Source organism: Papaver somniferum, chromosome 10, assembly GCF_003573695.1.
Source record: "Papaver somniferum cultivar HN1 chromosome 10, ASM357369v1, whole genome shotgun sequence".
In the NCBI taxonomy this organism is placed as follows: domain Eukaryota; kingdom Viridiplantae; phylum Streptophyta; class Magnoliopsida; order Ranunculales; family Papaveraceae; genus Papaver; species Papaver somniferum.
In genome coordinates, this window is record NC_039367.1 from 63,730,103 (window position 1) to 63,740,202 (window position 10,100).

The 10,100-nt window shown below is 36.7% G+C and overlaps 1 pseudogene; it reads right to left on the reverse strand.

The window, feature by feature from the left end:
- Window positions 1-9,837, reverse strand: part of LOC113315720 — a 30,635-nt pseudogene extending 20,798 nt beyond the window's left edge.
- Window positions 9,838-10,100: the final 263 nt, after the last annotated feature.

Sequence of the window (10,100 nt, forward strand, 5' to 3'; positions counted from 1 at the left end):
CCGGAAGACAATTGTTATACGGACCCTCACTTTTGCTAAGGGGCACCCACGACTATGTATAGCCCAAATTCATTCTCAGCACCCATGGCTAAGGTCAACCACGAACAGGATATGGGCACTCCATCCCCTACCTTTTGAAATCATTTTTGGCGGGAATTTGTTGCAGGGGATGAAATTTCTGTTCGAGAATTGGACGTATTTAAGAGAGATTCAATCACCGAAAATCGTTGGGATGGACTTGCTAGGATTAAACAGGGTCGAGATGTCTTCTTGGATCGAGTAAACTGGGTTGGACAATCGTCTTCGACGAAACAGAAAGAAGATAAACTCGGATTTCCTGGATTGATCACAAAGATATTTTGGGAGGATATTTGGTCGGATATTGATTGGTACTGAGGTGTAACGATGTAACAGGGCCGGTAATGTTGTTAGTTTTGAGAAATAGGGAAAGCTACGTGGAATTGGAGAAAACAGGGGGCATGCATTTTTCTCGGGTTTTCTGTGGATTGAATATAGAAGATACGTGAAGATTTGTTGCTGCATGAGCGTGACTCAATTGTGTATGGGTTTACAGCGTGTTTGGAGCGTATCTGCTGAGGATTATCACGTGCAGGAGAAGAAACGGGAAAGAAAATATTCTCGTGAACTGGCAGGGAGCAAATGAAGATTTCGGGAGTTATTACACAATATTCTTGACCCTGTGAAGGGTATAAATAGGTGCTTCGAGCATCAGAACCAGTATGGAGAGTTAGGGGTTAGAACAGAGAGCAACAGAGTGATCAAATCACGAGTTGCAGAGAGGAGTTTCTGCTGCTGCAGAGAAGATGAACATGAAGAACATTAGCTGTTAAGGACAGTCGTTTTCTAGGGTCGTATATTTCAAGTCTGTAACAGTCCATCAGTAACGTATATCTTCAGTTCGCAACGCCCGTTCTGTACAGCAAGTCTGTAACGCTCATATAGCGTTGCAAACTAGCTGCTTTGATTATTTTCTCCATTTTCACCATTGTAAGCACTTTTTGAGTAATAAAAAATCTTTTGAGGGTGTTTTCACCATGAGAAGCTAAACCCCATCACTGGGACAATGGAGGAAGCAACTTTTCATGATTGTGGTAAATGAATTAATTCTTTTATTGACTTTTTGCATAGATTTAATTGCTTTATGATTTCTATTAATTACTTGTTATTTTGTTAGATGCCGCATGCTTAATTTTAATTAATTTAGATGCGTCATGCTTATAACTTACAAATAATATTTTACGAAATCTATTTTTGGCAAAGAACTAGAGTCACAACTTCTTTTGTTTGAGCCATATTATCTAGAGTTAATGACTGAACCACAACAATATGAAAAGTAGTGAAATCCCGCGTCTCAGTGTCTCTTCATCTTGTGACATAATTTGTATATTTTTAGTGTTTTTCCTTTATTAATCCTAAAAACACAAGTCTGAGTGAACGACAAACCTATTTACCACTATTAAAATTCGATCAATTTTTGGCGCCGCCGACGCGAATTTGTGCATAGATTTGTTTTTAGGTTTATTTTTATTTTTATTATTTTTGTTTTTGTTCCTTTTTACGCCTTTTGGTATTTCTTGTTTGTTTTCAGATTTGGAACTGAGCTAAAGAAAAGGGGAGAAAGTGCTGAAAACAAAAACGAAGCCACAGAAGAAAAGAAATGAGGAATCCAAAAGGAGTGAAGAAGAAAATTTTTGTATATAGATATTCTATTTTATTTTTATTTTTAGAAACTGCAATTAAGGTTTTTATTTTTGTACTCTTTTATTTTCGGACATTGAACTTTGGGACTTTATTTTTTTAAATCCTACGGAAGGGTAGTTTCAAATATAAACTGCACAGGAAAGGACGACGATTAGGATATCGCCTCGGCCCCTCGGGTTCGTACATGACATACGAGTCGTGGCCCGAGTCGACTTCAACGGTTCATCCCCCGTCTGGAACGGGAGATAAGAATTCTAAACACCCGCGAATCCCCCGTCAGCGGGTTTACTGGATGATTTTGTATGCATATATGTTGAGGACCTGAAATCGGATTTAATTTTCTAGTAAAGGGCAAGGCCTGGCCAAATCAAGATAAGGACTCGGATTTCATCACCGTTTCCTTCTTGCCCGCCTTAGGAACACGTAACCTACACGAACCTAAGCTTAAAATACTGAATAGAACGAGACCGATAGGGTAACGAGCTTAATAGGAAAGTCATTCGAAAAATATTGGTTACTATTTTAAGCATACTTCGAAGTTCATGATGGTTTCTATGAGTTGAATGCGTGACTGCGCCGCCTTGTAATGCGGTGAGGCCTTGGGTATCAAAGATCCATGCAGCTTCCCCCGCCTCTATTCAAATTACTTTGACTCGGATTGATTCCAAAGGGGTTTGCTTAAATTGTAACGAATTCTATTTCGAAGGATTAGAAGTTGGTCTAAAAACAATCTAAGTGAAGCCTTTATGCTTTTTGTTTTCTAGATAAAATAGGCTTGTTGTGGTCGAGTCAGCCTTCTTTGTGTTTGTTTAGAATTCCCTTGCAGTTAGGATGTCGAACTGGTATTATAATAGCCAATACAATGAGTATCCGACTGAGCAGCTTGGGCATTATCCTTTTTATGACCATAGTGTGAATAGTGATTGGGAACGCGAAACTTTTGAAGGTTATGGTCCATACCATTGTGAGCCCAATTACTATCCACATACCCACAGGTCATACGAGCAAAACAATCCTTCTATTTCTCTAGAAGAGTCTCTCAAGAGTTTCAATGAGTCAACACGGAAGTTATTTATGAAAGAGACTTATAATATTCTTCTCCCAGAAGAGTTCGTAGAGCGGTCAACTAAGATATCTCTAGAAGAGACCCTCAAGCAATTTACTGAGAGTACAAATAGGATTGTGGAAAAACTTGCTCAGGATAGTCTTAATTTCCAGTGTAGTTTTCCCAATACCACCCTCGAAAATAAGGATAGTTTTTATTCACATAATCAAGATGACGAGGTTAGAATTGGTAACACTACTTGTTTTGATAAGGTTCGATCATTTTCATGTTATTATAGTGATGATTATGATGAGGATAGTATTGATGAAGAACATGAAATATGTAGGCATAGTGATCAGGAATTTGTTACTCCGATTGAGCCTTATAATGATAGTGTTGTTTCTAGTACAAATCCAAATAATTTTAATAATTATTCACCTATTCAAAAGGATGAGGATTTGACTAGAGATACCACCGTTTTAGACGATGTAGTTCATGATCCTTTAGCCTGCAGTATGTTGGATAATCCATTATTTGATGTGCCTATCAGTGAATCGAAGGAAGTAACCATGATTAACACCTTAGTTAATGAGCCTTTATATGAAACTTTCTCTGATAATCCTTTATATGATTGTGATGATGGTTTAGAGGAAAGAGTTTACACTGAGAATATTGTTTTAGAGTCTAGCGATTTAGAAACACTAATCTTAGAAGACCAAAAACTCGTAGAGATGAGTGAGGATGAACCAGACTTAGAAGAATCAATTGACCATTTTCGGGAATCTGATGACCTAGAAATTAGGGAAGTTGTAACTAGTCTTTCTAGAGACACAAAAAACTCTAAGTTTGGGGGTGATTATCATTCTCTGTGTGCTTTAACTCTTAGGAAGTTCCCTCCTGTAGGACTTGACATCTGTGCCTCAACCATATTACAAGATTATCTTCATACACATTTTCCCGAACCTAATGATGTCCATAGAGAAGCTTAGTTGTTAGAAACCCATCCTCTGGTTGATGTGGTTAACCCAGGCTATGATACCAAGATTGACTTTGTTTTCCCACCAAAAACTTTTCAACCAATTGTGGGAACATATGATTTTCAGATGTGTCGGTTATTAAGTTTTGAGACTAAACCTAATTACTTTAGGATATTAGGGTCGACACATTTTCTTAAGGAAGACCACCTCTTTCATTGTGGTCAGCTGTGTGAGTCAAATCTGATTGACTTAGAGGATCCCCAGTTATTCAAGCTTTTTTTATGCGCTTCTAAGTTCTTACTTGAGTACTTCCAGACTCTTCAGCCTGATCTTCAGAATGCCTTTGAGGAAATCCATTCCAGGAAAACTTCTTATTTAGACCCTTTTATAGAGCCTGAACCTGAACCACAACTAGATGTATGTCTTAAGCAAGGGTATGTTCAGTCTCTTCTGGGTCTGTTGCACTTTCCTCTTCTTGTGGGTAGCACTTTTTGATCCAGATGACCCACAATTATTCCGGCTACTTCTATATGATTCTATGAGGTGACTAATTCTTCCATTGTCTGGCTGAAGACTTTAAACTTAGCACTTCTTGGGAGGTAACCCAATATTCTTGCGGCACGGTAATATTCTTCCTTATTTATTTTCCCTCAAGCGGTAATAGTTTCTCCTTGTTCATGTTTTTAATTTTATCTTTAAAATATTGAGGACAATGTTAGATTTAAGTTTGGGGGTAAGGGAGAAACTTCCAGCGTCACATAGTATCCGGTTAGCTAAGTTTACATACTGGTTCTCACCGAAAAGATAGAAATGGAATGCTAGAGATAACAACCTATTGAGACATTAGAGAAAAAAACATTGAGATCTTTGAAATTCAGGAGAGAACTTGTTCCTTTTAGAGGGTAATCGTGATGGACATAACCATCCATGATGGAAAAGAAAGTAGGTCAGAAGGAAATGCCAGAAAGACAAAGCAACCTCACAATGTAGTCTTAGTTACTGGATTACGACTCTCTCTCAGTAGAAAATTATCATCATCAACAAGCGGAGTGACATCAAAATTTATGAAGAAAGTTGAAGACGTTTAAGGTTTAGAAGCAACAATAGAAAATAATAATTCAAAAAATCAAAGTTGAAAACTTAGTTACAAAAAGTTACAAGAGCAAATGATATAAGTTGTTGAAGTTCATGATACCAAGACATCACAAGTTGTGAAGATCCAAGTTCTAAAGTCCTTCTCTCATGGCCATTTAAATTTTTGTCTTGTTATTTTTGTTTTAAAAAAAATGAAAAATAAAAAAAATGAAAAAATCATCGTTACGTTTTGTTCAATAAGGCCATAGGGAAGTAGAAATCTATAAGGCAAGTTTCAATCAAGAAATTAAGGAGAAAAGTTAAATTGTCAAGGTTCTACGAGGTTCGAGAGTTTATCATCAACAGTTGAAGCCGAAGAAGACGTTGTTTCTACTGAGCACTATGAGAGAGTCGAAGAGAGATGCATTTTGGTTGCTTTGTTAGTCCGCTTTCCATCTGGCACAAGATCTTTCTAGCACTGGTTCAACTCATCACGCGTAATTAGTCCAGCTGTGTAGCAGATGTCCCTCTCATCTTTATCTCTCTCCTAATCTTATCCAACCGTAAATCAGCGGACGCATCTTATAATGTTTATCTAGCTGTGTAGCGAATATCTCTTTATCTAGCAGTGTTGCGGATGTGTCTTCCCTTTTCTTTAGTCAGCTTTAGAGCTGGCACCTTTAATTTCTCTGGCAATTCTAGTTACTTGGAGATAGGTTGAGAATTTGTATGTCCTCGTAGCTCTTTGGATACTTGTGACCAATTAGAAGTCATGGTTTTGTGGGTACACCTCTGGTAAACCCTCCCGAGATTAACTCGGTTTTATTTTTCTAGAATAAATTTTCTCGAGGATTAGCAAATAATAAGTTTGGGGTTATTTGATAGATACATTTTTGTGTCTGAATTATCCTCAGTGTTCTGTATTGTTAGTGCTCAATTCTGTATTAATTTTGGTGTTTTGTGTGTTTGTAGGTATTTTTGGGAAATAAATATTGTTGGAAAATTCGGCTCGGAAAGTTGCTCGGAGCACCCCGGAGGACAATTGTTATACGGACCCTCACTTTTGCTAAGGGGCACCCACGACTATGTATAGCCCAAATTCATTCTCAGCACCCATGGCTAAGGTCAACCACGAACAGGATATGGGCACTCCATCCCCTACCTTTTGAAATCATTTTTGGCGGGAATTTGTTGCAGTCACGGGATGAAATTTTTGTTCGAGAATTGGACGTATTTAAGAGAGATTCAATCACCGAAAATTGTTGGGCTGGACTTGCTAGGATTAAACAGGGTCGAGATGTCTTCTTGGATCGAGTAAACTGGGTTGGATAATCGTCTTCGACGAAACAGAAAGAAGATAAACTCAGATTTCCTGGATTGATCACAAAGATATTTTGGGAGGATATTTGGTCGGATATTGATTGGTACTGAGGTGTAACGATGTAACAGGGCCGGTAATGTTGTTAGTTTTGAGAAATAGGGAAAGCTACGTGGAATTGGAGAAAACAGGGGGCATGCATTTTTCTCGGGTTTTCTGTGGATTGAATATAGAAGATACGTGAAGATTTGTTGCTGCATGAGCGTGACTCAATTGTGTATGGGTTTACAGCGTGTTTGGAGCGTATCTGCTGAGGATTATCACGTGCAGGAGAAGAAACAGGAAAGAAAATATTCTCGTGAACTGGCAGGGAGCAAATGAAGATTTCGGGAGTTATTACACAATATTCTTGACCCTGTGAAGGGTATAAATAGGTGCTTCGAGTATCAGAACCAGTATGGAGAGTTAGGGGTTAGAACAGAGAGCAACAGAGTGATCAAATCACGAGTTATAGAGAGGAGTTTCTGCTGCTGCAGAGAAGATGAACATGAAGAACATTAGCTGTTAAGGACAGTCGTTTTCTAGGGTCGTATATTTCAAGTCTGTAACAGTCCATCAGTAACGTATATCTTCAGTACGCAGCGCCCGTTCTGTACAACAAGTCTATAACGCTCATATAGCGTTGCAAACTAGCTGCTTTGATTATTTTCTCCATTTTCACCATTGTAAGCACTTTTTGAGTAATAAAAAATCTTTTGAGAGTGTTTTCACCATGAGAAGCTAAACCCCATCACTGGGACAATGGAGGAAGCAACTTTTCATGATTGTGGTAAATGAATTAATTCTTTTATTGACTTTTTGCATAGATTTAATTGATTTATGATTTCTATTAATTACTTGTTATTTTGTTAGATGCCACATGCTTAGTTTTAATTACTTTAGATGCGTCATGCTTATAACTTACAAATAATATTTTACGAAATCTATTTTTGGCAAAGAACTAGAGTCACAACTTCTTTTGTTTGAGCTATATTATCTAGAGTTAATGACTGAACCACAACAATATGAAAAGTAGTGAAATCCCGCGTCTCAGTGTCTCTTCATCTTGTGACATAATTTGTATATTTTTAGTGTTTTTTCTTTATTAATCCTAAAAACAATTTCAACAAGTCTGAGTGAACGACAAGCTTATTTACCACTATTAAAATTTGATCATAGTCAAAATAATGTAGAACCTGTTAAGAACTTGTTGAGAAGAACGCAATACGGAGATTTCAGGTGATACGAAGAGACGAAAGAGATACGAATAAGATGAAATCAACGATTAAGAATAAGAGAATTGAAAGAGTTGATAAAGATAATAATCTTGATTGAATAATAATAAAAGGTGTGTCTCTAAACAAGAAGGCATAGCCTTTAAATAGGTTTACAAGAACCGTAAAACAGAAAAGAAAAAGGAAAGCTAACTAAACTAGGAAAGCTAAAAGACTTGTAAAACAAGTAAACTAAATAAAGTTGATTACAGAATGGAATCAACTTGTCAGAGTTGCTTCAGAATAACGAGAACAACTTGTAAAGGTTGCTTCAGTCGTAAAGGGATCAACTAGTCATAGTTGATGCTGTCTTGGACAAAGGATGTACTACATCAGTCCCCCCTTCTTTAAAGAAACTCGTCCTCGAGTTAGTGAGTAGAAAGAACTTCATTCTCTCCATGAAAAGTAAATATTTCTTGAACATTGAAGATATTAGAGATGTTCCAATTTGATAGAAGATCAACAACATATGCATTGTCACTGATTTTCTTCAAAATCTTGAATGGTCCATATTTCTTCATCTTGGTCTTGTTATAAGTACCAGTAGGAAATCTTTCTTTTATAAGATGAATCATAACCAATTCGCCTTCTTCAAAAGTCTTAAGTCGTCTATGTTGATTTGCATCTTCTTTGTACTTTTTGTTAGATTCTGCAAGTTTAGCTTTCACTTCTTGATGAATCTGTGAAGCTTTATCAAGCATAGTATCATCTCTTGTACTCGACTGTTGCAGCTTTGGAAGAACCACCAAATCTAAAATATGGTCAGGGACCTTTGAATAAACAATTTCAAAAGGTGTCTTACTTGTAGATCAATTAACTGAAGTATTAAAAGCAAACTCCATATGAGGAAGGAGAGTATCCCATTGTTTTTCTTTGCCTGCAATTATCTTAGATCGAATCAGATTACCTAGAGAACGATTGACTACCTCAGTTTGCCCATTTGTCTGTGGATGAACAGTTGTGCTATATTGAAGTTTAGTTCCCAAACACATCCATAAATATTTCCAGAAATAGCTCAAAAATTTAGTGTCTCTATCAGATGTAATAGTTTTGGAATTCCATGCAGACGTACTACTTCCTTGAAAAATAAGTAAGCAACATGTGAAGCATCTGTTGTTTTCTTGCAAGCTATGAAGTGAGCCATTTTTGAATAACGATCCACCACTACCATAATAGAATCATTTCCTTTATATGTACGTGGTAAACCAAGCACAAAATCCATGCTAATATCTACCCAAGGATCCTCTGGAATTGGAAGTGGAGTATACTATCCTGTGTTTTGAATAGTTCCCTTAGATTGTTGACAAACCATACACTTTTGTACGTACCTTTGAACATCTCGTTTCAATGAAGGCCAGAAATAACGTTCTTCAACCAAAGAAATGGTTTTATCACGTCCAAAATGTCCGCCAAGATCACTGGCATGCAATTCCATGATGATTAGATGAAGACGTAAAGAGCATTGTGGAATACATAAACGATTTCCTTTAAAAAGAAAACCATCTTGAATGAGGAAATCATTAACAACTTCTGTTGAAGAACTACACTTCTCCTAGAAACTCTGAAAATCCTTGTCTTCACTATAGAGGTCTTTTAGAAAATCAAAAGCCAAACTCTCATGTTTGAGAGTGACAAGAAGATGAGCTCTCCTACACAAGGCATCATCTACTTGATTTAATTTTCCACTCTTATGTCTTATTGAGAAAGTATATTGATTTATAGTTGACAACCACCTATCATGCATTATATTAACTTTGGCTGATGTTTTTAGAAATTTAAGAGCTTGATGATCAGTATTCATTATGAACTCACTATGAATAAGATAAGGGTGACATTGCTTCAATGCCTAAACAAGTGCTATTAATTCCAGTTCTTAAGACCATTTCTTTCTTGTATCAGAATTCTTCTCACTGTAATAAGCAACTGGATGATCTTCTTGAGAGAGTACAACTCATATACCAATAATGGAAGCATCACAATGTATTTCAAATGGTTTGTCAAAATTCGGCATAGCAATAACAGGAGCACTACACAGTTTTTCTTTGAGTAAATTGAAGTTCTTATCTGCTTTTTCAGTCCACACAAAGGTGTCACACTTTAAACAATCCGTAAGACCAGCTGCAATAGTGCTGAAATTCTTGACAAATCTCCTATAAAAAGAAGTTAAGCCATGAAAGCTTCGCGCTTCACGAATAGAAGTAGGAGTATGCCAATAAACAATGGCTTTAACCTTTGAATTATCAACAGAAATACCAGTACTTGAAACCACATATCCCAAAAATATTACTTTATTTGTAAGGAAAGTGCACTTTCTAAGGTTCACATATAACACATTCTCTTGTAGTGCAGAAAATACCTGAGATAAGTGTTCAAGATGTTCTTCCTCATTGCAACTGTAGATCAAAATATCATCAAAGTATACGATGACAAATTTTCCCAAAAAAGTTGCAACACTTGATTCATAAGACGCATAAACATGCTAGGAGCATTAGATAAACCAAATGGCATTATAAGTCATTCATATAATCCTTCACGAGTTTTAAATGCAGTCTTCCATTCATCACCTACACGAATGCGTATTTGATGATAACCACTTCGTAGATCAAGCTTTGTAAAAACTTTGGCACCAGAAAGCATATCAATCATATCAT